This window comes from Mycteria americana, chromosome 9 (assembly GCF_035582795.1).
Source record: "Mycteria americana isolate JAX WOST 10 ecotype Jacksonville Zoo and Gardens chromosome 9, USCA_MyAme_1.0, whole genome shotgun sequence".
NCBI lineage: Eukaryota > Metazoa > Chordata > Aves > Ciconiiformes > Ciconiidae > Mycteria > Mycteria americana.
In genome coordinates, this window is record NC_134373.1 from 41,370,597 (window position 1) to 41,398,387 (window position 27,791).

Sequence of the window (27,791 nt, forward strand, 5' to 3'; positions counted from 1 at the left end):
AACATCTATTTTAGGATGCCTTACTTCAGGGATGAAATCCACAGCCCTGCATTACAGTCCTCAGATCCCTCGCCATCTAAAGAAGGAGAGAAACATCAGGGAATGGATGCCTAGGAGCTGGTGTGCTGAACAGGGAGCCTCACAGGGCTCATACAGGGCTTCAGAGGAGTTAAAAAAACAAAACAAAACAAAACAAAAAACCCCACAAAGCTCCACCATATAAAACTACTACACAAATTCTGGTCAGACTCTTCGGTTTCCTCTTCTAAGGAATTTAATATCCAGTCCCAGTCTAGTAAAAAATTAACACTGGCCATTACTGCTGATGAACTATAGAGCATTTTATTTTCTAAAAAAGGGATAAAGAATAGAATAAAGAAAATATTTTAAATTCTGGTCTCCTCGGCATGGAAAATGCGCTTTACCTTCAAAACATTCTATTCAGTTAGCCAGCCTATAGCATAGATATCCAACTGCATTAGTATAGCCAATGCAATGAAAAGTATCTTACTTTCACACTGGAAACTACAGACTACCTGATAAACTGCAATGAGGAAATGCACAAAAAGTGTTTCCTCTTATCACTTCTGCACGTGCCGCTTCCACAACACACTCCCAAAAGTGGCAATGCTACAGCTATATGAAAGAAGGATTCACAAATGCAAAACCAGAGTATTTAGGAGTCAGGTGTGAAAGAGATATCATATTTATGTATGTTGAATTCAAATTCACTGCATACAAAATTATTAGAAAGTGCAGTATCATATAAATTACCTGAATCTGAAACCTTGTGTTTGTTCTTAACTGGCTCATAACACTGTAGTTATCCCAGTCAGAGAAGTGTGATAAAAGATCCTTTTATGATTTATCTTTGCACATGGAAGCTTCATCTGAGCCACGTTCGGATGTACAAAACCTTAGTTTTGCAAGGTGTGATGGGTTTACAAAAGCCTTACAAAAAGAGAAATAAGAAATCACAAGTCTCCAAGACAACTCAGAGGTCATGAGATTATCTGTTTGATTAATAAAGGAATACATCGAAGTTATCGTCCTCCCACATCAGTAAATCCTGATGGTTTTGCAGATTTTGCACAGTACGTACCCTTTTATGCTGTCCTAAAGCAGTAATTACATTGCTCTATGCTTTGCTGTTTCACTTACTGTAAACATCATTGCTCGGGTTTGATCCACTTCCTTTCCAAAACTAAGCTGCTTTTTTCACATGCCTCAGGGGAATTCTGTTGACCATATCAAAGCTACTTCATTAACTGTAAAGGGGTCAACTTCCTCATTGCTCTCTTCTCTCCCATTTGCCCTAACCACAGAGAGATGAAAGTTTGTAGCACTGGAAGCTCGCTAAGGACTAACGGTTCTTGATGGTATCAAGAACAGTCCCAGATAGCTCAATGGCCTAAGTGCCAGTAGACTTCAGTGAATTAAGAAACCAGCATCTCACTGGATGTACTCAGAGCCTTCTCAAATGAGTATTAGAAATCTCTAACAGTCTAGAAATCCCATATGGAAAATTCTTCTCCACTATGGATATAAGTGCAAAAGGAGATTCTGCTCTCTTACCCTTATCTCATCCCCTCCATTAGCAGGAGGCTAAAGATTAGCTATATCTCATTTATTATTGGTTTGGTTTTTAAGCACCCACATATATGTTTAAGTTTGACGCTATTTCCAGATTTCATCTGCATGATATCTAAGTAATTTCAAAATAAAAATAATTAACAGTGCTTCCAGAACATATATCCTTTGCTTCACATATAAAGTTTTCTGTGCACATTTTTCCGTTAATATCTTTGCTTAAAAGGTTCTCTTTTGCAGCTAGATTCCATCTGTATTAGGCTATTTTTTCTCTTAATTATTTTTAATTAATAAACATTTGTCTACAATGGCTGAGTGACTTCATTTTATTATTTCTTGCTTTTGTTTTCATCTCTACAATTTCCTACTTTATTTATATTAGCTTCTCAATGTTATTAGTTGCATAGAATATCTACTGAAAAGCATTTTTCAGGGATAGTTACAGAAAGCCTGTTCCTTGCTCATATTTGCTCTGACTTTCAGAGAACTATCTACTTGTGCAAAAGACAACATGAGAGAATAAGAGGTTCTTCTTTCTCCTTGCCACTCACAAACCCTTTTTTTCCTAAATAATATCACACATTCCAATGATTTTCTAACTCAGTGCTGAAATCACAAAAATCTCATTATTCACTTAGACCCCTTGCTGGAAGAAGGAATTGAAAAGTGCTTCAGTTAAGCGGCAACCAAATTAAAAGCAAAAGGCCTGTTTCTTATGCAATGTTATTTTGCCATGTTGACACAGGCCAAGTTACGCCTAAGTTGGTGCAGCCTGAAGATGTCACTTAAAACTCTGAGCACCCGTACAGCAAACAGCCTAATGCAGAGTGACGCTTCGCTTGAGTGCATGCTAAGTAGCTTGCTGGAGGAAGCCTGCCAGCCCTCACGCCCCTGCCGTTCTGCCACGTGGATGCTTTTAGCTGACAACTCAGCTAAGGAGGAGACTAACAGCTAAAAAATAGTTTAGGAAATTACTTGCCTCCCCTGTGCTAATTACTGACTTATGAACGAGACCTTGTAACCAACTTTATAATTGGCTATAGTGAGGACAAAGTCAGACAAGTTAGCTCACACCATTCCCAGGATTGGAGCCACTAATGACTACCTGAGAGGAGGCAGTTGATACCAGCTCTCATGGGTTTAAGATAAGATGTTCAACGTTGCACTGGGACCGTGAAGAGAGGGAGAAATCCCACAATGACATGCCAGGCTTCTCTCACACAAGGCAACCTACCTACAATATGAGGGCCCAGCTGATGAAATGAGCTGCCAAGCTGTTAAGTGCAGAGCCAGGACTACAGCTTACATGGTAGCCTGGGAAGAGCTTTAGGAATGAGATTCAGAGAAGCAAAGGTTTTTGTAAGGAGACCACAAGAATCGCTTGGATAGTGTACGATGGAGTTACGGGGCACGCACATGCCATGCCAGGAGAGAGTGCTCCTCACAGGGACACACTTCAGCACTACCCAACCCATGAGTAGCATATCTGCTCCATTTGCTGTACCAAAATACCAAATTTCATCTGTGCCAATATATATCCTTCTCCCCCCCCCCGCCATCTCTGCCACAAAGAGCCCAGGACCCATTATTTTCAATAGCACATATGCTTTGGATTTCCCTGTTTTCTGAAAGACCGAAGAACAACAGCAGATAATCAGTGACATTCAATAATCCCTACCACTCACCCTGAGTGAAATTCAGCTATTCCATTAAAAGTGCACATCCTTGTAAATGTTTCCGGATTGCTACTGCAATGGAGCTTTTAATAAATCGACTCCCAATAGCTGTGAATGCTAATAAAAATAATCAATTCAGCACTTAACACTTCAATCACAAGACATATTTTTAGCCTATTACTGATAGCCGTGTTATAAAAACAGTAGTCTGTTATGTTTGATGCTTTTCTTGTGAAACTCATGTAACAGCGCCAGAAATAAGCAAATAGTTTAAGCATTTTCCTCTTAAATACTTATTATATCTCAGACTAAAATAATGACACAGAATCTCAGTTAACTTTGGCTCCACTATTATCTGGGTGACTATTCAGTATGTCAGGCAGGCAACAAAGGTATATATTTAGTAATTACCTGGATTCTTCTTCAGTAGTGATATCCTCTGAATTTAATTTTTTAGGGGATATTTGACTAAAACTGTTTATGTATCTTCAAATCCAGCTTGAAGTTTTATTCTATCATGTCTCACCTTTGCTATTGTTTTTTTTCCAGTTTTCCTTTTTGAAAAAAATTCAAATTGACATGAGAAAGCCACAAGAGACCAAAGATGCTTTTGTTTTCTGGAGGTTTTTAACTTCTTTTTCCACACATAAATACATACATGAATATGTAATTTTAATTAGGAGAGCTTAATATTCAGGAAAGCTAAGTTGCCTTGTGCAATGACTATTGCAGCAACCGTTTATACTCTCTGCAAGCCCCAGATGCATCTACATCTTGATTCTAACCATAAGCTTAATTATAAGCATGTGACTTGTTGCACTGAAGTCAGAGAGATCTGGACAATCCACAGTTTGTCTAACTAGAGAGTTCAACGCAATGTAGGGTGTTTAAGTTTCATGTAAGAATTTAAAACGTATTCTGCAGTACCAGCAGTGCCTAGAATCAATTCCCATTGATTTTAAATTCCTTTATGCCTACGCATATACTAATGGTCCCCGTCTGACCAGCTCCATGCACAGGTCCCGCTGATCCACAAGGCACACTCAGGCCACACAGCAGAGCAAGCAGGCACCCTCATTCATGAAAATCCACTCAGCAGTTCAAGGAGGAGAATTTCCTTGAGAAGAATCAAGTGCTACGGTCAGAACTACGATTCTGATGAAGTCCAGTTGTCTTTGCAAAGAGCCTTTTGAAGAAAGACAACTTCCAGTGTTTAACGCACACCTTCCATTTGAACTTTCTCATGAGAAAAATGCAAATCAATCACATTTGATTCGAATCTTCGAGGCATTATCTTTCTGTCACTGACTTATCAAGTTCACTTTACATAATGAACCTGAATCCAAACTAAAGAGCTAGCCTAAGGAACAAAAGCACCACAGCAGCTGAATTGCAGAGGCGCACACCGGACTCCCGAAGAAACCTTTCAAAGCCAGTATTAACGCATGGTGTTAGGACCTAGTCCAAATGGTGTGAAGGCCAGAATAGCCACAGCCCACTCTGTGCCTGAGGAGTACCACGGACTCTACGGCACTCTGAGAAACTCACCATCTTCTGGCCGCTTCTGACTGCTAAAGCAGCAAAGACATGCCTCCGTGTACACCAGGACTGAGGCCAAAATCCAGAGACTCTACTGAGAAAGGAGCGAGATTAATTATTACAGGGATACTGTCTTCCTCATCTCTGATATATTTTTATTGATTACTGTAAGTGAACAGCTAAAAACAATTGATACTGATATTTTAACCACTAATAAAACTGCAAGGGAAAAAAAATGAAATAACCTTAAACTAGAAAAGACTTATCTTATTTTGATCTTGAGTTTGTTATTGAATGTGCCGAAGCAATGCCTGAAATAACTTTTAGTGTGCCAGAAGGCCCAAAGATTCTGAGCAGTGAAAAACTTTCCAAATTACATACATACACACATACGTATGCATAAATGCATTCCCACTCTCACTCTGTCTTGTGGCGTCAGGAGTCTGACTCACAGCCTTTAAGTGCAGTAAGGTCAACGTTCCAGCTCACTAGTATGTTTAGCCACTATCCCAGACATTTTAATGTATCTATTCAATTTCCGTTTTATTAACCTTAGCTAAAATGTATAGTAATAACACTACATCAATTAAAGCATCCTGGTTCCATAATTCCTAGACAAAATTGAAGGAGGGGAAAGAAAAAAAAAAAGAACGATGCATTTGCTTATTTTCTAAGCATTAGTGTTATCTAAAATGAAAGAATGAGCAATTTGAGATCATGACAATGCTATGAAGACAGTGACAAACTCAAAGAGTTGCCTGGTGCAAAGATCTCTGAGGCACAAGCCCAAAGGTAGCAAACAGAGAACAACACGCACCAGAAAAGCATGCCATGAATTGAAATGGCATTCATATTTCTACATTACAACAGTTTTATTTTGAACCAAGTTCTGATACCTTGTTATGGGCGAGAACAATTCGTTATCATATTTAGTCATGTTTTTGCATTAGTTGGAATATGCTGTTTTCTACAGCATTATTTTTTTCAACTAATCCTGCAAAAATGTGTTCTGCACAAGGAATGACACTGACTAAGGAGACATGGAAATTCCACGTAAGACATGGATGCATGTGCACTTTTGACATGTGCAACTGCATGTGCAACTGCACCAAAACTCCCATGGCTTTAGGAATGCAGGAACTGAAGATTCAGCCTGCAGCTTGATATTTGCCCTATCTTAGACATAGCAAATGTCACATTAGGAAACAGTACGTCAGATAATATAATTTATTTTTATTACAGTTGGTTACACTCGATTGTCATAATAAACTCCTGTGGCCCACATGCACAAAGCAAATGTTCATTGCATTATGATCAAATCATGGAGTGATGGACATTTTCTATGCGTTAAGCTTCTGTGAAAGTCTCGCTGGCCTACAGTTTATCTAATCTTCGCTCCCTGCTGACTCTGAGAAAGATGGGCTGCTATACAGCAGGGTTATTTGCACAAGCCTGTTATTGATCAGCAGAAATGATCTGTGCAGTTTATCTCTGCTGATTTGATTTTTACTGTTCCCTATCCTCGCATAATGAGGACCTCCAGGCTAATTCTGGTAGATTTTTATCCACTGAAGTCATCACCATGTCCTAATTCCAAATACTTTTTTTGTTGGTTGGAGTTTAAAGGCACAGCCCAGCGTGATGATGCTCTGCCCCACAATCACTCCCAGCAGAACGGCTGAGTCAGGCAGATGCAGACGGCCCCACTCCCATCTCTCCTTTTGCAGAAAGACAATGCTGCTGGAGGACGTAGTCTTGCTTAACCCTCTTTTACCTGCACTAAAGGAAACCTTTCACAGAGGGCGAAAAGTCAGGAAAATGTTTGCTGCACGTTTCCTTTGTCATGTACCTTGCCTTGGGCTGACTGCAATCTCAGCCTCAGATTAAAAAATACCAGTAAAGGAGTACTAAGGAGGAGCTCAGCTAATGATGTGAAGGAACACCCCACTTGACAAGAAAGTCTGGGGATGTATTTCTTCTCCTCTTCATTTTTTTCTATGGAGGTATCATGCTAGTATGGCTAAAATAGAATTTGGACCTGGAAACTGTTTGTCAAAAGGTACTAGGATTATACAGAATTTATACCCTCAAATTATTATGATTATCCTTTGGGCATAAAATTTACCCCACAGAATGGTGAAAAATCACTCTGCTCCTGAGTCTTTTCTTTCCAGAGGAGCGTACGTGAAGGGAAAAAGGGGTTGGATTAAACGGCAATAGAGAAAAGAAGACAAGAGTTTGTTATGGACAATATTCTATCTGTAAAATTGCACGTAGGCCTTGAAATGTTGCCCCTTTAAATGTAACTAGCAGTATAATATCTGTAACATCTGGAATTATTTATTTATGCATAATAATTGTTACTGTTGCTATTTAAAGAACCTCTCTGTAAATTCAGGAAATGGTATACATATGCATAGGTCCACTAAAAAAATAAGAAAATAACTTTCTAAGTTACTGGGAACCTTTACTGCTGATTTTGCAATCCCAGAGGTAGGCTAGATTTCTGTTTCACCCAATTCCTTTGCCAACAGTCAATATTCTATTTTCTGTAAACTGTCCAGTAATTCCAGTGCAGTTTCATAACCGATTTCCAAACTGCAACAGGCACTGCAAGGAAGATTTGATTCTACTCAAAATTATCACATAAGCAAGTATGAAAAATCAGTAATTATTTATTATTTTCATGTAAAGAAGCTACTTCCAAGAATAATCATGAAAAATCAGAAACTTTATATGTAGTGCTAACTCTAGGTACCTCTTTCAGCTCTGAAAGAAACTATATGGACCATTTAAATGCATATGCTTGCTGGCTAAATACTCAAAGAGACAGTAAAAAAGACTAAAAAAAGAAAATTCCTAAAGTAAATACAAAAATAAATGATGCCCCTCTGACAAGAAAACTTGGCTGAAACATAGCAGGTTTAATCAAAGGAGGCCCTAACCCACCCTGTTTCTCAAAGCCATGTCTCTAATCAAGGGTGCCCCCTCAAGGAGTTTCAAAACTCCCCATTAAATAACGTCACTGCCAAAATGATACAGACGCTTTGTGGTGCTTAGGCTCCAGCCCTCCACCACTACCTCCCCTCCCCCTGGAATAAACAGCCCATCAAATATGCTCAAAAGTATGGTAAAGATTAAAGGACCATCCAAATATCAAGTGCTTGTTTGAACTGCAAAATACGTACAACTTTCAAATGATAATGAAAGCTGAGAGGGACATTTCTTAATACTCCTAAGGTCAAACTACTTCTCCCTCTCACACGCTGAATTTAATCATGATTTTAAAAAAAGATATGGAGAATCTCAAGCTACAATTTTTTTTTCTGAAAATCATTGGGAAAAAACATTCTAATTTAACAGGCAACAGTTCCCGTGTTCCGCTTCATGATCAGCAGCAACAATCACTCATACTCTGTGCAACAGAAAATAATTCACAACCTTCAGAGAGATGCAATAAAACCAGAATCAATAAAAAAAACCTGTAAAGCCCCTCCTTTCCTCACACAGGCAGACATTTGTTATAACAAACCTACAAACGCTGAGTTTCAGTAAGTCCTTCGCTTTTAAACAGATGCCTCGTGACTTCCACAAAGAGCGAGCCAGGGAAGCGAAGCACCAAGAGCTAGCAAAGCAAACGCTCGCGTGGACACTTGAGATCCTGTTGCTGCCGCAGGACGGGCTGGCAGAGACGTGCTTCTGGATCCCGCAGACTGCTGCTCTAGATGATGCCCAGCCAAACACCAAAATCCTAATTTGAGGAGTTATTAAAAAAATAAAATAAAATAAAAATCCTACATCTGATATCACTATATACCTGAACCAAAAGCACGGATGACAAAAAAAAATACACCTTTTTTTTTTTTAATTTAACAAGTGAATCAGAAAGTCAGACTCAGCACTCTAATTTCCTCATTTCCTATAATTAACTGAGCTTTCAACACCTCTTCTAATTTACTGATGATTATCTTTTTATTCACCCATCTAGATTAGAACATAACTGACATTCTTTGCTACCCACTGGTTCAGATGTTCTCATCTTTCTGCTTCTGAAGATAAGAAGTAGTTGTTCTCTGGTGGATTTTTTTCCTTCCTTTCACCCATTGCAGACTGCCACGCATGTTACGGAGAACTAGAAATCCTTCAAAACCGTCCGAGGTTGCCTTTCTCTGATCACTGCACGTTACTTTTTTCAAGAATCAGCTCCTTGTTTGTTTTAATCTAAATTATATTTCATCTTGCAAAGGCGTGTCTATTTTATCAACCTGTTTGCTCCTCTCTCCTGCACAGTACATGGAGCAAATTTTTCATGCTTTGATATAGCAACATACACATGTGCTCAAAAAAAATCATGGTACCAGAAACGGGAATTGTCCAGGTAATTTCCACAGCTCTTGATGATGAGAATGTATGTTAAGAATGCAAGAGGGAATAAGAAACGTAAGAAATTCACATTAGAAACAGAAAACAAAATATTTCTTAGAATTATTCGGAGGTTTTGCCTTGTTTTTCAAACGTAACAGATATTATCTGATTTTCTTTTCTCTGCTTTCAAATTATGCATAGAATCTTCTTTATCACAATTTTTTTCAGTAACAGTATCTGGGTGACTATTACACAGTAACCCACCAAACTGCGAGATGTTTTCTCTAACCGCCTAGTCAGTATTTCTGCAGACGTGAGCTAACATGCAAGTATCAGCTCTTTGAATTGTTGTAAGTCTCACAGTATAATCAATTGTAAACCAAGAAAATCTTGTCTCACAAGATCCTGTCCCAGCCTACTCCAAAACTGATGATTCCCACCTCTGCTTTTCTAGCTTCCCTTTGCTATTTTTATACTGCTATTCTTTTAGGATGCCTTACAAGTGCTGTTCCCCCAAATATTTTTTAGGCAACAGAAACCATCTAAGAATACTGGATGATATCCACAGTCTTCTGTAAACCATGAGATTTTCACGTGGAGTAGATTCTGAAGAACTACAAACCTCTTTAATAGGAAATTCCTGAGAAGCAATAAGCAGATAATTTTCCAAGTTTCTGAAATAATCTTCCAAGCAAGCATAATCCACTTCGTCAAAAACGAAGGATGAATATATGAGCACATACAACATTCATAGAGGACAAATACTCAATGCTTTTGACAAGTATCAGATTTATACGCTACATCCACAGAACAGGTATCATATGGATTTCTGCAGTATGAACCTCCCCAAACTCCTTGTTTCACCCAGGAAATGCAGATCTGCCACGTGATCACAGTTCTATCTCCAATCCGATCTCTGTGCATGTGCCTGACTTCCTATGGAACAGATCGCTTCCTGCTATTCCTCACCTAATTTAACCTATTCTGTTCTGTAGTCCATAATTGCTGTATTATTGTAACACACATTGCCTGAAAAATTAACATGCTTTGTAAGAATTACTGACAATCAGGGTAAGTGGGTCTACGGACCCCTTCCTTTCCCTTTCCACAGTGTTCGTCTAGTTGATCTGTCCGCAAACAGAAATTGATCTATAGTTGGTATATTAATGACTCACAGATCTATTTATTTCATAGCTCACTGATCTCAGAATTCAGTTCAGCCTCTCTCTCCTAAATCTCCTTGTGAATGCCTAGGAATCAAACTTCAGGCGCTTTACAAAAGTGATTAACGCTCCACGCTGCGCCGCACGCTCCAACCTTCTTCACCACCACATACAATATCAACACTTTTAATGGATGTCGTCATTACATTCATCTTTTTTTAAAGCCTTCACACCTAAGCAGTATCTAAGTTGAGTAGCTCTTTCTGCGTAAAATCTCTGCGCTGCAGCCACTACGGTTGTCATTACCGGGTGGTTTGCTCAGCCTACGCCATCCTTACCCATCACCTTGACTGCGATGTCCTGTCCACACCGTTCCTCCTAAGTGCCTTTTTCTCGAAGTTACTCAGCTTCACCCTCTCTCTACAAATCTACCCCTTATTCACTATTTAGAAGACTGACTTCCAACTCAGAGCAGCCTATAAGCCAGAATTTATCTGCCTTTCACTTTTTTCAAATATGTATTTTATACTTTCTCTGTTGCTATTCCTCATGTGTGGAAATTATTTCCCGTAAACATGCAGAAGTTACAAATCCCAGTTGAAGACTGTCCTTTGGATGTTACCTATAAAAAAAAAAGATGTTTTGCTTACACCACTGCCTGCCAAACAGATCCGTTGCATCACAGTGTTGCCAGGGGCTTCCCTGTTTTACTGATTTCATACTTAAATTGTCTCTTAAAACTGAATTGTCATATCTAGGGGACACTTTTAATCCAAAATCTGAACAAAACGTTGCAGAGCAGACCATGTTCCATAACTTCACTCCCTAGGCACTACGGTTACACAAACACCAGTGAACAATAAAAAGTGTGTGTTTGGTTTGGGTTTTTTTTTTAAATCAGTTTTCTAAGCAGAAATACAAATATAACAAGAAGTTAAATGATTTTTAGTACCAGAAACAGATTAACAGTATGGCCACATAATGTGGCCATACAGAGAATTCCGTTTATGGTTCTTGATACTGCACTGCTTGTGTTTCTCCTGCTTTTAATAGATTTATTCCCAGGACAGCTACAGCATCCCCTTTTAGGCACCTAACTTAAGGGTCTAAAACAGGAGCTGGTTGGGAGCCTGCTTCTCTGATAACCTATGAGGTGCCCCGGCTACTCACGTAGGTATGTAAATTATGTGCATAAAAGTAGATGGCGTGAAAACCCAATCTTCCATTGTACAACTGTGCAAATGCAGAAATGAATAATGGCCTTGATGTGGAAACCAGAAGCCCACTCAAGTGATATGTTTAACAGTACTTTTCTGTGTTCGCTGAGAATATTTTCAGATTTGGGGGGGTGGTATTTTACACTTTCAGTTCTGAGCTGCAGGTTTTTTCTTCTTTAGGTAGTTAGTAATACTGGTCCCTCAGACATGTGTAAACTCAAGTAACAATAACAAAACAATGTATCTCAATTTATGACTAAAGGAAATTCTTGGCACTGCGAGCACACTGCTGTATTTACTGATTTTAGAGTGTAAACACATATGTTGCAAGACAGATGGACCTTTCCCCCCCGGCTTTCAGCGATGGGTGTCTCATCAGGGAAGGGATTAAGAAGATCTTAAAATCTTTAAACAAGGTTTCACAGCACTTGCCATGGACAGCCATCTACAAAGGCTAGGATTATTAGACACAAAGGGGTGTGTTTTCGGGGAGCAGCCAGGCCACACTAAACACATACTTCAGCAGTGTTTTAATTATATTACAGAAAAGGGGTTAACAATAGATTTTACTACCAACTGCAGCCAGGTGGCTTTACAAGACAAAATTCCATGGAGTGCTGTTCCTGAATTATCCATATTCTGAACAACAGTGGGGTCTCTGATTTTAAACAGCCTAGCTCTCATCTGAAACTACTTTTGCAAAACAGCCACAATATCAAATTATTTTTGACATGTTTTCTATGAAAATAGAGTGGATTTTATATAAACAGAAACCAGGGGTTTGGGGGTAAAACAAAATTCACATCGAGGCACTTACAGAGTTGCCAGAGCATAGACTTTTCACTCTTAGTCTTTGTTTGATCAAAGGTCTATTATAATATTTGTAGAATGAAAGTCCATGTTATAATAATCAACTATCTTTTTTAACTGAGGAAAACTCAGGCAGTGCAGAACGCACTCAGCTTACAAACAAAAGAGCCAGATACACCCATGCGACCCTGTCTGTGTCCGGCAGCTTCAGTAAAGGATCCCCATTTACAGTCATATCCACCTCTGCCCTCTCTATTACTGTTTGCGGTATAATTACAAGTTTTTCTTTCAAAGAATTGCAGGAGCCATCATAGTTCATATTTCTTCTCAAAGTTCTTTAGCCAGCAAGAAAATATTTCTCCATATTTCTCCACGTTCAGCTAAGGAAGGCTTGACACAAACCTCAGCATCACTGCTGTGGAGCTATCAGGAACAGCACTGCCAGGCCTGCTGTCTTTACCACTGGCTCCCTGAGAGAATTTCATAGAGATTTTTTATTGCTGTTTTTTGTTTTATTTTGAGGTGGGTTTTTGCTACTAGCAGACTATATAGCTAGTTTCCAAGACAGACGCTTTAAAATTACATATGGTAGAACCAAAAAGCCTCTGTCTTTTTATTAAGTTATGAAATTTGCCTCAAGCAGACTACAATCTTTCCAAGGCAAGAAACCACATACAAACAGCAAACCAAAGCTGTGCAATGACTGGAAAGATGATAGACATAAGACTTTTGTCTCATATTTTAGAAGTTATTAAATAATTTTCTTCTGCAAGACTAAGTAAGGGAAGGTAGTAAGAATGCCAGGTGTAAGTAGGTTTGAGAGAAAAGGAAAGGAGGAGGCAAGGAAGAAGAGATAAGCATGAAGGGCAATACAAAAAATCTTTTTTTACAACTAGTAAAACCTGACAAGAGTGAGAAACTAGTTGTTTCCCAAAGGAAAACAAGCTGCTCTATTCAATTTAGGCTATGGGTTCAGATGAAAGCTCTTTTAACAAAACAAGATGCTGTACAAACAATACCGTATAGCTTTCTCTTGTACACTTACTGTCTCCATCCTATGACCTTGCATATAACAAAAATGTGTACAATGATCATGCTAGTTGCATCATGATGGTCTTGCATACGAGACTCCAAACTTGTTTGGGAGTGCGCTTTATAAAGGTTGGTAACCTAACAGCGTGAGACGGCTTCTCCCCCGCCATGTGCATCTTGCCTTCCTCTCTAACTTACATTGTCAGTCTGATTTTGAATACTTATTTTTTTTCTGTTCACAACAACCCTTGCCAGCAAAGTCTTCATGGAATCAAATCTCATTTTTCAGCACAGTTACCTTGCAAACCAGCAAACATTTTGTAAAAGGTAGGTGATAAGAACTGACTGGCATTCTCATATGTTATGGATGAACACACACTCTAATGCTGCTTAAAAGATTTAACGTCTGATATTCTCCTAATGAGATTAAGGGGACAAAGAATTGAAAACAAGGGATGTTTACAATTACCGGCACCTGAAGAGCAGTGATGTCACGTGGAAAAATAAACTTTCCACCACAGATGAATTTCCTTGACAATGTAAACGTATTCAACTCTAATTTGCCTCCTTGTCCCTAAGATTGTTTCAACACTGTAACTGAGAATAGAAATAAATGCAACAAAGTGTAACGGTCAATTATCAGCAATTAGAAGATGAGCACATTTAAGTTACAGTAAAAATCCACATGTAACTAAATAACAGAAAGAATAAAACTATCATTAGAAACATCCCACTGCAAGTGGGCAGAAGTCTTACCACTCAAACGTGTCACAGTTTACGGAATGACGTTTGCTTTGCCTTTGGACTGAACTACTTTCACCTGCACAACACCTTTAAAGTTAGCATTTTTTATTATTATCTTGCTATAATTTCAAGGTGGTTGTAATGTTAAGGAATGTAAGCTGGAACAATGTTTGGATCGTCTTCTTTGTGAAAGATTGGTCTTACTAAAATCAGAATTAAATTTCCATCTTCCTTCAGGAAAGCAGTATTTCATTCCTCATCTTTACCACTACAACACTGTAGAACTCTGCCCCTCCTGACATCTTATTTTTTGGTCTCTTTTTGCTTTCCCTATCATGTTACATAGCCTGCTAATTCTTCTTGACCTGCTGCTATTTTAGGGTCTGATCCAAAGGCCTCTGAAACATAAAATAAAAATCCTATTCATCTGGGTGCTGAGTAACATTATTTTATCTTTATGACATATTAAAATCTCCTGTCCCCATTGTAGCCAATAAATTTGCCAATTCATAGTGTCTGCGTCTCTAATCTTCCTCCTTCAAATCTCCACTCTTATTCTGCTGTGTTATTTCAAAAGGCAAATTTTGAAAAGGGATGAAATTTCAAATTCCCTAAGTGGCAGGAAAAGGGGCAATAAAGTTAAAAAAATAGCCGTTTGCCTGAATAAACATTACAAAACTCAGCTGAAAAGTTGGATAAAATTATTTCTCTGATTTCCGTTTACTCAGTTGTGTACTAAAAATGTATATCTGAGTTTTATTCAAAGGTACAGGCCCACCAACTTTCTGAGAGCATGAAAATAGGCCCTTCATCTGTAAGCTGTAAATTTATTTATTTGTTTATTTTTACATTTCAAGAGCTGGATATGCATAACAGTAATTTGAGCTTGGATCTGCAATCTGTCCCAGGTGAGCACCCCAGCTCCGAGGCTGCAAAATTCAATGCCTTCTTGCACCCCCCGCTTTGGGATCCCGGCTTCCTGGCTGGGCAGCACACGGGCTTCAGCACTTCAGCACATTCAGCCCTCACAGCTCTGCCCCGGGAGCATTGCCCAGGGATTTGTATTTGAGATCTTTCAGATCTTCAGGGAGGGATTTCAACACACCCCTTCACAGGTGAGTCATCTGTTAGGCTCTCGCAAAAAAAAGGATTAATGACTTCCACTGTTTTAAAAAGGAGAACTTCCACAGCCTTTAGTTATGAGTCTGCTAATGATCCCAAGCAAATGGAGCCAGAGCTAGGCACCAAGTTCCAGAGGAGGGTTTTCTCTTGCCTATCTCTAGAAAATTCTCTATACCTCCTAGGTGACTTCTGACAACACCTAACTCTCCACACTGACTGCACTTGAAGCCAAAGCACCCAAGTGGGACACATGGAGTGACCTTCCCAAAGCCATACATCTATACTTCAGACCCTGCTATGCCCAGGGGGTAGGTGCTTAAGCCAGCACTCTTAACATCCCAGATATCTGAGAGATCTGTAACAGCTCAGCATAGAGTTTTGTTTCTGTTGTAGCCATTGAAAGCTCAGACCTCATACTACTGAGTTAAAACAAACAAACAAACAAAAACCTTATTTATTTTTGGAGCCTTGATCCATGCAGTACTTATTCTTGAAAACCTCTTATCAGCTTCTGGAAGGTAAAATACTATGATAAGATATGCAGATCCCATTAAGCTAATTTTTATCTAATGCTATCTATGCTTTTAAAAGAGAATCTAGTAAAAATACTGAAGGCAAGGAATCTCTCTTACTTTCTTGTAGATTTTTTTAAGTTAGGGAGTTTTGAGGTCATATTTGGAGGCTTCTCCAGGGTTTTGTTTGCACAGCAAACACCAGTGTTTTATTCTTCAGAGGTAAGTTAGACTGCCAAAGTAAAATTTACTTTTGAACCTAGTTTTTAATAAAAATATTGAACTAGAGATATAGTGTTTGGCAAGAATGAAAAACAAAAACAAGCACAGAAGAAAATGACACCTTTCCCGAAGGGACAAACTAGAATCTAATCTCCTGGAAATAGAAAAACTGCTTTCAAAAGCAGTTTTCAAACTGCTTTCAAAAAGACTCTTTCAACTTTTTAATACACATTTTTGCTGCTGTGTTTAAGTATCTGCTTCACTGATTATATGGAAATGAAAGAGGTCAAACCTTTAAATTAGTCATACTAAGCTTCTACCCGTTAGTGATGCATCATACCACTGATATATGTCACAATTTCCTCAAACAAAAATGTTCTTTCAAAAGGCAGAAGGTTCTCAGATGCAAATATAAAATGGAAGAAGGGCTTAAAAGAAGTGTAACATTTTTAGATAACATGAACTGCTTATTTTCTACTCCTGTACTTTTTGCTCCAGCTAAGGGAGGTCAAAAATTTTCAAGAGATGTTCTTCAAAATTCAGAATTGCCATTCTGCCACTTACCCTACCCTTTTCCCAATCCAGTGCATTCAGGACCTCTTACTGTGTTAATGTTTTCTTTCCATAATCATTATAATGAACAACCTTTATAAATAATACATTTCCTTTGTTTCCTTCTGTTCTGTGGGGACAATTCAGCCTCATAAAACACTGTGTATGACAGAAAAGAATCCTAATTTTAAAAGATATAGAAATATTTAAGCATCAGATCAATTTTGTCCATATAACAATATATTTTTTCTATTTAATTTTAATACTTAGTATAATGCAATTTTGTTATAAAATACTCACGCTGTACATATTAAAAAATTACTGGTCTCAAGCTCTTCTCTTTTATGTTCTTTCTGTCAACAACTAGACACATTTCGCCTCTTTTTTTATACAGCCATTTCAAGAAATGTCATTATTCTCTAGTTGTAACCCATAGCTCCATTATAGTCATCAGCCTGCTCCTTGAATATTTATCTCTAGGATTTTCTCTCACTTCAGTGGCATAGAGGGACTTGGAGGGATGAAGATGAAATACAGACTTTTTTTCACCTTGTGTTTTATTTTGTGAGGGCTTCATTCAGGAATATATGTCTAATTTAAACAGTATGCTTAACTCTAAATACATAAATAGTCCTACTGACTTGAAAGATGCTTAAAATTATTTAAGCACATATTTACTTAAGTCTAGGAATGATTATTTATTTCTGCCCCAGTTACTTGAAAATACATTGTGCATGTTTACATCTTGTTCAAAACATACTGATCTATAGTCAAGAATTTTTCTAAAACAAAAAACTAGGACTGTCTGTAAATTACAGCATCATGGATGTCCAAAGCTCCAGAATAAATACACAGACACACGGGGCTATATTCACTGCAAGTAGGATCAGACATTATCTTTCACCATCACAAATAAGGACAGTAGCCAGAAACTGAGACAAGAAGCATTTCCATATGCTAACACCAGTAGGCAAAGTATAAAAAAAAGTAAGATTCCTAGTCAGGAGAACAGAAGTGTGATCGTTATAAATGTTCACCAGTATTTTAAGTTACATAATACCGAATTTCCACTTTCAGCCATCCATTGGTCTTGTCTGATCTATCTAAAACACACCTGTGTTCCCACTCAGATTTCAACAGAATTAAACAAGATAAAAGCACATCTAAAAGCAAAAAATAATTAAAGATGGAACTGCAATAAATATAGACGTTCCCATGCTGACTTCACTCTACCACGCTCAGGTTAACAATTGCAAACCTGGCCTCAACAAAGTGACTTAATGATATATTTAGTAATTGGTAACAAATAAAAATAATTTCTAAATAAAGTTATGCGTATGTTTCTAGAGCCATCTGCTATATATAAAGAGCTGGATGTTAGAAGCATTTTCCCAGAGCAATCTCATCTGTCTTGTTGTCTGTGGAGTTAAAGTGTTTGATGACTAAAATCAAACCCTATAAATAAAGATTTTGTATAGTTTTTAAACTTGTACTCTGGAGCCTTTTATATCATACAGCTTTTCTGTATTCTGTAGCTTTCTACATTCTGCTTTCATACTCCATATGAATTCTTTCTATTCATATAGCTTTTCTATAATCCAGAGCCTTTTGGTCTGAATCCCTTTCAGACAGAAATGAGAAGAAGGGGAGAAGACAACTCTCTGCAGACATTCGTTACGAACCCTCTTCTCCTCCTCTTTAGGGTGCTGAGGATGTATAGTCATTCAGCAGGAAGATGATCTCCCATGTCCTCATGTGTGGACTCCAGGCTGGAGCCACCCCTGCAAACAGCTGCTGAGCACGCACAAAGCCGGTGGTTTTCATTCTCTGCCCAAGGCACCATGTCACGTTCAGTTTGGATCCCCCTGCAGCTGCTGGATACATAAAGCCAGTGGGTTGGTAGGGAACATTGATTTAGCATAAAGTTTCAGATGCTGAGAGATGAGAGGAGCACCCACCTCTCCTCATTACTAGAACAAATTCTAAAAGCAAATGCTTGCACTGACACGTCTCCCCACAAGATACAAAGAGCTGGATCCTTTACCACAAACAAATCTGTATTGATTCAAACTAGCTGATAACCTAGTCCACAGCATTGGAAATTATTTCAGTAAATAGCTTGAGTAAAAATGAAATGAGTTACGTGGAAAATTTTTTTGTTTTTAAAAGCACAAGAATGCCACCATCCGAAATACCTTACTGCCGTTTGCAAGAGAGTCTATCTCGGCAAGCTACAAAGAAGGTATTTTTGGCGATCCTGAAGCACTGGTTGTGTAGAATGACGTAAGCTCGGAGAGCAGAGCGAGTAACCAAAGGGAAACTCAGGCTCTACTTTCCCTGGCTAAACAGATTAGCAGGCCAATCCCACACTCCTTAGCCAGAGAAGTCAGCGTTAGCTCAATGGAATCCATTGGTGACAAGGGCCCAGCCCTGCTCATGACGGGCTTTGCTCTGGTCTCCCTGACCTCCGCAGAAGCAAGAGCGTGTGCTGCTTTAACTGCATCCCTCCTCTGCGCTCTGAGGGTGGAGATCATGCAAGAAACTCCTCTGGAATGCCTCAAGAGCACAGAAATTATTGCTTCTGCAAACACCCAGAACGAACATTACCCCAAACCAACCAGAACGGGTCACGAGTACCAGGTGAAGTAGGCATCACTCTCCCAGGTGTGGCTCTTGAACAACACAGCTCTCTAACTGCTTTTGAGCAATAAGCCACAGTGGGGAAAAGACCCTCCTTGCAACTTTTTTGGATTAATACAGTTCCACAGTGAATATCGTAACATTAGTAAAGGATATATATCCAAAATCAGATGAGCACACATCAAAGTCACTCTTACCCTTTCAGTTGTAATGGCTAAGCAAAGATTTATGAGCCTTTAGGTTTTTTCCTGATCCTGAGAGAAAGCTGCTGATGGAGGCAGGTATGTCTTTGATGCAGCCCGGTTTGTTTACAAGAACACACAAACACCTTTTTCCCTGAGCACCGAAGGAATTAAACGTCAGAGCTGGTTTCTCTGCTCTCAGTTCCCTTCCCTGGCTGCTCACACTACGGAAGTTTCTGGGGCTGCAGCTCCTTTCTGCTTTCTCCCTCTCCTACTTAAGTAACCCTCCAAAACACGCTGCTCTAACTAGCAATACCTGATGAACTCCTTTGCTCACACACTTCTAATTAGCCCTGCCTAGACTGTTTGGCAGTGACTATGTTTTAAAATATCTACCTAGTATATAAATTAGGGGGGGGGGGTTAACATGAGCAAGAGGCAGGGCCCACTAATTAACTTTCACTCAAACACTGGCATCAGAGATTATTTCAGAAAAACTAATCGAAGTTATTAATCAATAGTGTATTGATACTATTAATTATAGATAATCTATTGTATAGAATCAATGTACAGAACCAGTACAGAAATGTGCTCACAGAAAGACGTAGATGTATCATCCTCAACAAAACTGTAACGGCTACGTTTGAAGGCTTCTGGTTTTCCCGCAGACACTCTCTAGGTGACAACATACTGGAACAACAATTTTAAAAAGTATTAATGAAGCAGCATTACAGCCTTGGTGTAAGATACTGCCATACCTTTTGGAATAAAAATGGAATTACAGTTTATGGTCCCTCAAGACAGACAACAGTCTTAACTTTTCAGACAATTATGTTATTTTAAACATAAACATTTATCTTATATTGGTTATTTTTATATATGCTTCTCAAATTCAGATTACTGTATCAGTAACTTTAAAGGTATTCTTTCTCAAATCAAGAACTTTGCGGTCAGGTTATTACTACCTACTTAAATGATATGATCCAACTGAGGGGAAATGGGAATTCTATTTATTTATTTATTTATTCTTTGAGTGCCATACATTTTGGGAACTCCACTGAAGTTATTATATCATGTTATAAAATAAAGGAGTTTTTCTCTCAGATTTCTCACACAGATTCAATTTACTTCCATACTCTCCGTAAGAGCTTTTCTACTGACTTCATGTTAGATCAAAACATAAAGACAGAATTCAAACATGGGGTTTTGTTTCCTCTTTTCAAGAGCTCTGTGGAAATTGCCAAAGAAATGATGATTTGGATGACAAATAACACCTCTTTTTTTCAAGTTTTGAAATTAATCCATAAATAAAGAAATATGTCAGAATAAATGCACAGTATTTTTCTTCTTACTTAAAAAGCTGTTCTAACACAGTGTGTTTCCATTCTGTCCCTTCTAACTTCTGCTGCAATGGAAGCTCATGTAGAGGTCTATTTTTTTTTTTGGAATGGACTGTACTGTGCAAACTCCATTCCCACCTACAAAGTGGCTGTTCTGTGAATTACAAAGCACTAATATATGAATATCATACTATTATCATGTTCCTATAACATACTCGGTAAAGAATACAACCTGCTCGGACGTACAGAATAATCCGAGATACAATATTTGCTTTTAAAGAAGCCAACTCCCGAGAAAACAAACAAGAACACCCTACCACTGAGAAAGGTCATATGTGAAAATACGGACATTGCCAGAAGTAATGCTGATGCTTGGAAGTAGGAAAATTATCATACCTTCCTTGCATATGGTTAATAATGTTTTATCTCTTTACATAAAATACAGGACTAATGATACCACAACACTCTCTCGAAAGCTGTTCTTGAATTCTACAGCAATGCCACTTCCCCTCAATGTACAGCAATAGTATTTTTACTGAATTTAAAAATAATTTATAATTTTCTGTATTTCAATATAATACGAAACAAATGTGGGCTGGCTGTTCAAGACAAGCTTCTAGTATAACGGTATAGACCTATTCTAGAAAGTTATATATCATTCAAAACTACCTAAAAACTAACCATTGCAAATAAAGCTAGTAAAAAGATAACCAGCAAAACTGAATGCTGGATGGCACTTTCTATCTCACCAATATGAGTCTGACCCAGTAGTTCATTAAAAAGCAGTTACACGTTGCAGACATTTTCTGCTAACTGCAAAATTCAACAAATACTGCCACCAACCTCCACCAGCAGGTCTCCTTGACCCATCCCTATCTAGTAAGGCCTATCCAAGACACAGCGATAGAAAAGCAAGAACTGAAAATTTTGCATAGGTACTCTAAGAGGGAATTGCAAGAGTGAATTTTTCAACATAAAAGTTTAATGTTTATAAAGTTTATATCTCATAGAAATGTAAAAAAGACATTATCACAGATTACTTCGCTAAAAATCACTCTGTGATGTTTTGAAAACTTTCCCATGGATTATAGTCTTACACAATGCCCTTCCCCTGGCAGTGAAACTCTGCTGGAGAAATAGTAATTATTCTGTTCTGACGAAATGGGAATACACAGATGCTGGCAAGAAATTTTAGTTTGAACAAATTTCCTATGTTTCCTAGAGGAAAATATAACTAAAATCTTAATCTGGGGCCACCTGTCCAGTAAAGTATTCAACATTTGAATCTGGATCTGATTTTAACATGATCCCATATTTAGCATCAATCCAGTACTCAGAAAAGATTACTAAAGAAAACACTATTTAAAAAATACAAATTCTTAATTTCCAATTGCAAACCAAATAGCACAAACAACTCCGTCATGGGTTCTGAAACAGCACTTACAAATGAACGTCAAAATCATGACTGAGACTTTTTAATCAGCAAATGTTTGTAGTAGGGATGACAATTTGTAACTTTCAATCTACTACCAAAAGAATGGGAAATTCAGTAGTAATCTGGGTTTAGCAAAAAAAAAGAAAATATTCCATGTGCTGATGGGATACTCGTGAGCAACTTTTCTTGAAAGCAGCTTTAAATGACTGTGTTTCATTTTTGGGTTTTTTTTTTATTATTATTCTTGTATGTATTGCATGTGCCAATTTGATGGGTTGCGATCAATGTATTGGTTGTATTCAAAAACATCAGAAAGCCCTTGCAGCAAAATGCTTCATATGGTCAACTCTGGTTGCTCGATAAATAACATCCAGCAAAACTGATGATCTGCTTGGGCTCTGAGCAACCCTGAATTTCTTGTTGCTTCCAAAATACACTGTGATTACTCAACTATGATAAATATTTTGAGATTAAAGCCACATGAATGTCCTGAGACCCACTCTGATATTTTTAACTTTAGCCACAAAATGAACATAGTTTTAGGGCATGATTCTCATTAACAGGATATATAGTGAATTCTAAAATGTCACTGAGAGCTTGTGCTGTTTTTATTTTGGCTCCCCAGGGAATCCACCAGGCTGAAATAATAATAAAAAAATATACATTCAACCCTACTAAGCCAACCTAACCAAATGTCCCTGTAAGCAAGAAAAATATATAAATGTTCAATGAGATACCCCGGTTAGTTTTTCTATTTGGCTCATCCAAATAGAAAAGAACTATTTGTAAAATCAGAATCAATGGTTATAGTAATTAAACGCTATTCTAGCTCTCTCCATCATTTTGCTTCTCATATATAGTAACAGATGTTGCATCTAGTCCCGCTCACAAAACACCGAGTCAATGTGGGACACTATCACAGGACTCAATTTCCAGATCAAGATCACAAAGGCTGAAGATCTGAAATCACAAGGGGACTTTGTTTTTCAGGTTATGTATGTGGAGTATGTGTGAACTGTATAATGTCAAGTGAATAAGAACACTACAGGAAATCATGTAACTCGTTAGCAGATTTCAGAATGAAGCGGTAACAGAACTTGGTACATTCAAAGATCTGACAAAAATGAATGTGGAAGACCAAGAGAAATTTTCACACAGAAAACTCGTGTCAAACAACACAGTCAACTTAGAGATCTGATAAAGTTTCAGTGCTGAAATCTGATCAAACTGGTACATTTCTAAAGTTCAGAACAAAACTGGTATTTTATTTAGTAAACACCATTCAGCCACGTAGATCTAATTTTTGGGATGCCAATAAACACAAAAATTGGCTAATAACAATGAGTAGAAATAATCTTTTACTGAGTCTGAACCAGCAGAACACCAGTAAAGATTTTTTTTCTTTTTTATTAGCTCATTAGGTTATGAGGAACTCATGATTAGCTGTGGACTTTAATGTACAAGTTACCAGTTCAGATGAAACGAGTAAAGAACATACTTACACAGCTGCTGACCAAATTTCTGCCAGATTTGAGTGAGGGAAAAGGGCCTCAGATAGATGAGGTTTGTAACAGTTTGCTTAAAAATTGGAAGCTGGGATGAGTAAGCAAAGGGCAGGCAGCAAATTTCAGGCCCCCGCTCGTACTGAGAAGCAGCAATGTGAACACACCAGGCAGCCACCTAGCACACAAATACTATGACCAAGACAAGGAGCTTTGCCACGTTGCCCAAAGTGAAAGGTACACAGACAGTATAAGGGGAAAGATGTAGGAAACAAGCTTCATCCATCCTCCAGTTCACTACATAGCTTATTTGCTTTTGAAACATAGACTTAAACTACAGAAAATACTTTTCATTTTGAAACCAAAACCAGTAATGATGAATTTGGTTTTGAGGTTTTAAAGGTTGTAGAAGTGTTTTATCCACCAAATTTGGTAATAACATTCACTCTAATTTCGTAAGTGAAGCTTCAAGCAGTTTTAATTAGACAAATTCTCCTTTTTAACATTTCAATACACATGCACGTTTGTATCTTTTTAATGAGTTTATAGGATTTTACGGTCTTTGAGCCTGCTTCTACTTAGGTCAGTGTCAAAACTTTGGCTGAGTTCAGTGAAAGCAAATCAATCCACTGACAAGAAAAATCATACCTCGTATAAGGATCTGCTTTTTCTCTGATTATTGGAAGAAAACAGAGAAACAAGGCTAAGAAAAATTGTTCCCCTCATTGTCACTTACTTAATACTTCATTTACAACTTGTCACAAATACTTTTTCAATTATCATTTTTCTTCTTAATTGGACACTTTATCATCCCATTTGAGTGGCTGCCCCAGTACTGGATCCCAATTAAGGCCACAGCCATACCAGTGGAAAGCAGCGTTTGCTGTTTAATCACAGTCATACATGCTTTAGGCTAAAACCCTTTGTAAAACTACTATGCCCGATTTACAGTCCAGACAAACTGTTTGAACGGGACCTAAGAGGATTCTGCTTTAATACTCAGAAGGAATAAGGCTCTCTAATGCAGAAAAAGCCTCCTAATGGAGTCTGGATATAAGTCTTCACTACTACACAAGCATGACAGAGGTACCTGGCAATCTTTTACACCAGCACTCCTAACCTGCAAGTGCTAATGGCTGTGAGTTTTAAATGGCTAATGCTTACCGAAATGCTGAAGTTAAACACTTTAATGGTTTTTTTCTTAGTGAGTAATGCTTTCTCACCACACAAAGTGCTAGACGGCAACATTAAAATTGGAACTGTTCCTTTCAAACTTCCCAGTTTCCACAATAAGTGTTGTCTCATAAACTTTGTATTTCAAAGGAAAGGTTCAAAGACCGAGTGTTTGATCACACAAAGAAGACTTCTGTACTGCAAGTTCACAAAATCATCCATTTTATTTAATGCCTAACTATTTGGTAATTGCTCATATTCAGTCTCACACCAGCTTGAATGATTTCAGCTTTTAATGTGCCTCATCTCATTCTGAGGCACATCAATCCATGAGTAGATCGCAGCACCTTGAAATACTAATGCTTGTCACATACTTTAATCTCCTCTAAAAGGTCTTGTTCGTTGTGTGCTTAAATCTCTTAATAGCTTTTTCTTCTCCTTAGGTTTTTACTTTTGTGGCAACTGATTCTAGTTAGGATGAAGTTTGTTTAATTTTCATTTTAGTGAAGTGCAGGAGCAATAATCTAAAAGCCTGAATTATTACTGTATTAATAGAAAGGTAAAATTGCTTTTTCTAAAAAATGACTTTTTTCCCCAAGCATGAAACTCTCTCAAAAATGTATCTATAGTAATAAAACAAACTTTTCAGAATGTAAGAAGACACGCAAGAACTTATGCTTGATCATGTATGAGGATCACTCCGATATGCACAATTCACAGCTAAATATCACAGCTAAATTTCTAACATTATTGTATAGCACAACATCTGGGAATGACTGACACTGTGCTGCCAAACACCTCTTACAATAATGAGATTATTCTTTTATTCCAGACTCATTTTTCTTCTATTGTCGATATAACTAGAAACGTGTACTTGCTATTGTTTGATCTCCTTGCACGCATTCCAACTCTGGATACCCTGCTAATTTCCCTCCCACACCGGCCCCTGTAAGGCACTCGCCTTCACAGCTGCGGTGAGGTCGGATGCACGCTGGAGGCTGATGCCGCAGCACTGCACGATCTCGTTTGCTGCAGGGCTCCGCTGCGAGCTGGTGCATTCACACACAGGCCTGCACAAAGTGCCGTGCAGCGCACGCGCCGCTCCCTGCATGCAGCGGTTCGCTTCCATGTTGTGTCGGCTCTGTGCTCAGACTGCTGCAGGAGTGAGTCACGACCTCACATCATACCAGCCCTTTTGACAACTTTTCCTTACAAATCAAACTACAGCATAACTGCGTTCTGTCATTTTCCTTCTAATATTCAAACAGAAATCTAATGAAACAGAATTGCTCGACTGAGCAAACCTGTAGGACTTTCCCCAAACCGTTTCGAGAACAGCCACACCTCTTGGGAGAGCACTTTAAAGCTAAATTAATACCATCTGGACAATAGCAACAGTTCCTAAAATTACGCTCCTCTGAAAAGCTGCTGCTGTCACACACACACATTTTTTTAATCCTTTACTCATTGCTTATTTCAAACTATATGAAGACATAGCATGAAGTTACCTAGTCTTGTTATTCGGTCCACAGTTTCAGACCCACCAGTGTTCATTCAGCCCTTCAGCTATCTCCAGTATATACATAAAGCACTGTGCTAGTCAGTATGATTAGGGACCTTCTCTGTGATAAATAAAAAAACAAAAGCTAAAAAAAAATAAATTCTATCTCCTCTGTGGAAATATTAAGCAATCTTCGGTGGCTGGGGCTTTTTTTCGCTCACTGTTATCCAATATGCTTAATAATAATTGTCCCCGATCTTGAAGACGGCTATACTTCAGTCTTCTTTATTTTTAAGTGAATGATGCTTGATGATTTGAAGTGCTCTTACATTGCAGTTCCTACTTAAACAGTATTTTAGCAGTAATAGTACCAGGGATGGGGCAGGGTTAAAATATTTTCTTGTTTTAGTCTGTCAAAATACTCGTTGAAACTAACATACCTGATACATTAAAATATTTATGTGAAATCTGTCTGTTCAGCACTCAAGCACAGAACTGATAAGTATAGTCAAATTCTTACTGGATGTCAATCAACTTACGAATGAATGGAACCATTCAATTAAAGAGCAATGATACAGAAGCAGGCACGCATTTACACCTTGCTAGCCAGTAAATACTGCCCATTTTCACTTCAGTATGCAGGACAATGCTGTCCTTAAGCTCCTCCACAGTTCTTCATGTTTTCTTTCAAAACTATGAGGCAAAGGCGATGAAAATCAATACATGAGCTGTTTATGAAATGTCACTTGGGCAGTCTAGGAATCTCGCTCTATTCATCAAAGACGATAATTTCCCTGTCAAAATGTTTACTCACACAAGGGTCATCTGCAAAGGTGTTAGCATTGTTCAAACTTTATTCCCATTTTGTTCCAATTTCCAAACAGTTTTTCAATTGGGACAGTGGGGTTTTTTTGCTTGTTTCACCTCTCTATATATGACCTCTATAATTTAGGAAGAGATCACCAAACAATAAAGTACAGGTCAACAGCCATCTTGATGACTAGACTGAGTTCAGGTAGCACCTGAACTTCCACATTCTTCTTCCAAACCCAAAGATATTCAGTTCTGGAGCAAAACCTCTATTTTCTCTCAACACTTTTCATATTTTGTGGGAGGGGAGGGAAGTTCAGCAGTTCCTGGACGTACATTTCCCACACCCTAATATGCCTAGAGTTTCTCTTCTCCTCTCTCTCACTGTTCAAAGAGCAAACAGGAGCAGGGGCAATGCCAGGGCCTTGCGCAGTAGCCGTCAATGTCCACCCCACTGGCAGGGGATGAAACGCACTGCTTATTCTCGCTGTATGTGCGAGATTTCAGCAGAGCTGTCATGGAGCAACACACTGGGGACCAAATGAGTGTCAAGTGTGACACTTGGCAGGGCTGTCTGCCAGGACTTGAACCTGTGGTTCCAGCGAGTCTAGATGTTAGTCTAGGAAATCCAACCTGCTGCTCAGATGATGAAACCATCCCCAGT

General features: G+C 38.4%; 1 long non-coding RNA gene across 25 annotated transcripts in view; it reads right to left on the reverse strand.

The window, feature by feature from the left end:
- Window positions 1–27,791, reverse strand: part of LOC142414722 (uncharacterized) — a 360,090-nt gene that overhangs the window by 327,968 nt on the left and 4,331 nt on the right. For 7 of the 25 annotated variants that reach the window (XR_012777190.1, XR_012777174.1, XR_012777193.1 and 4 more), the window contains exon 1: window positions 4,815–5,058. The exons of 1 other annotated variant lie outside the window; for it this stretch is intronic. This is a non-coding gene — a long non-coding RNA (uncharacterized LOC142414722). Of the gene's footprint in view, window positions 1–4,814; window positions 5,060–27,791 lie in introns of those variants that run through there. 17 more of the 25 variants (XR_012777194.1, XR_012777177.1, XR_012777179.1 and 14 more) reach the window with 6 other exon arrangements.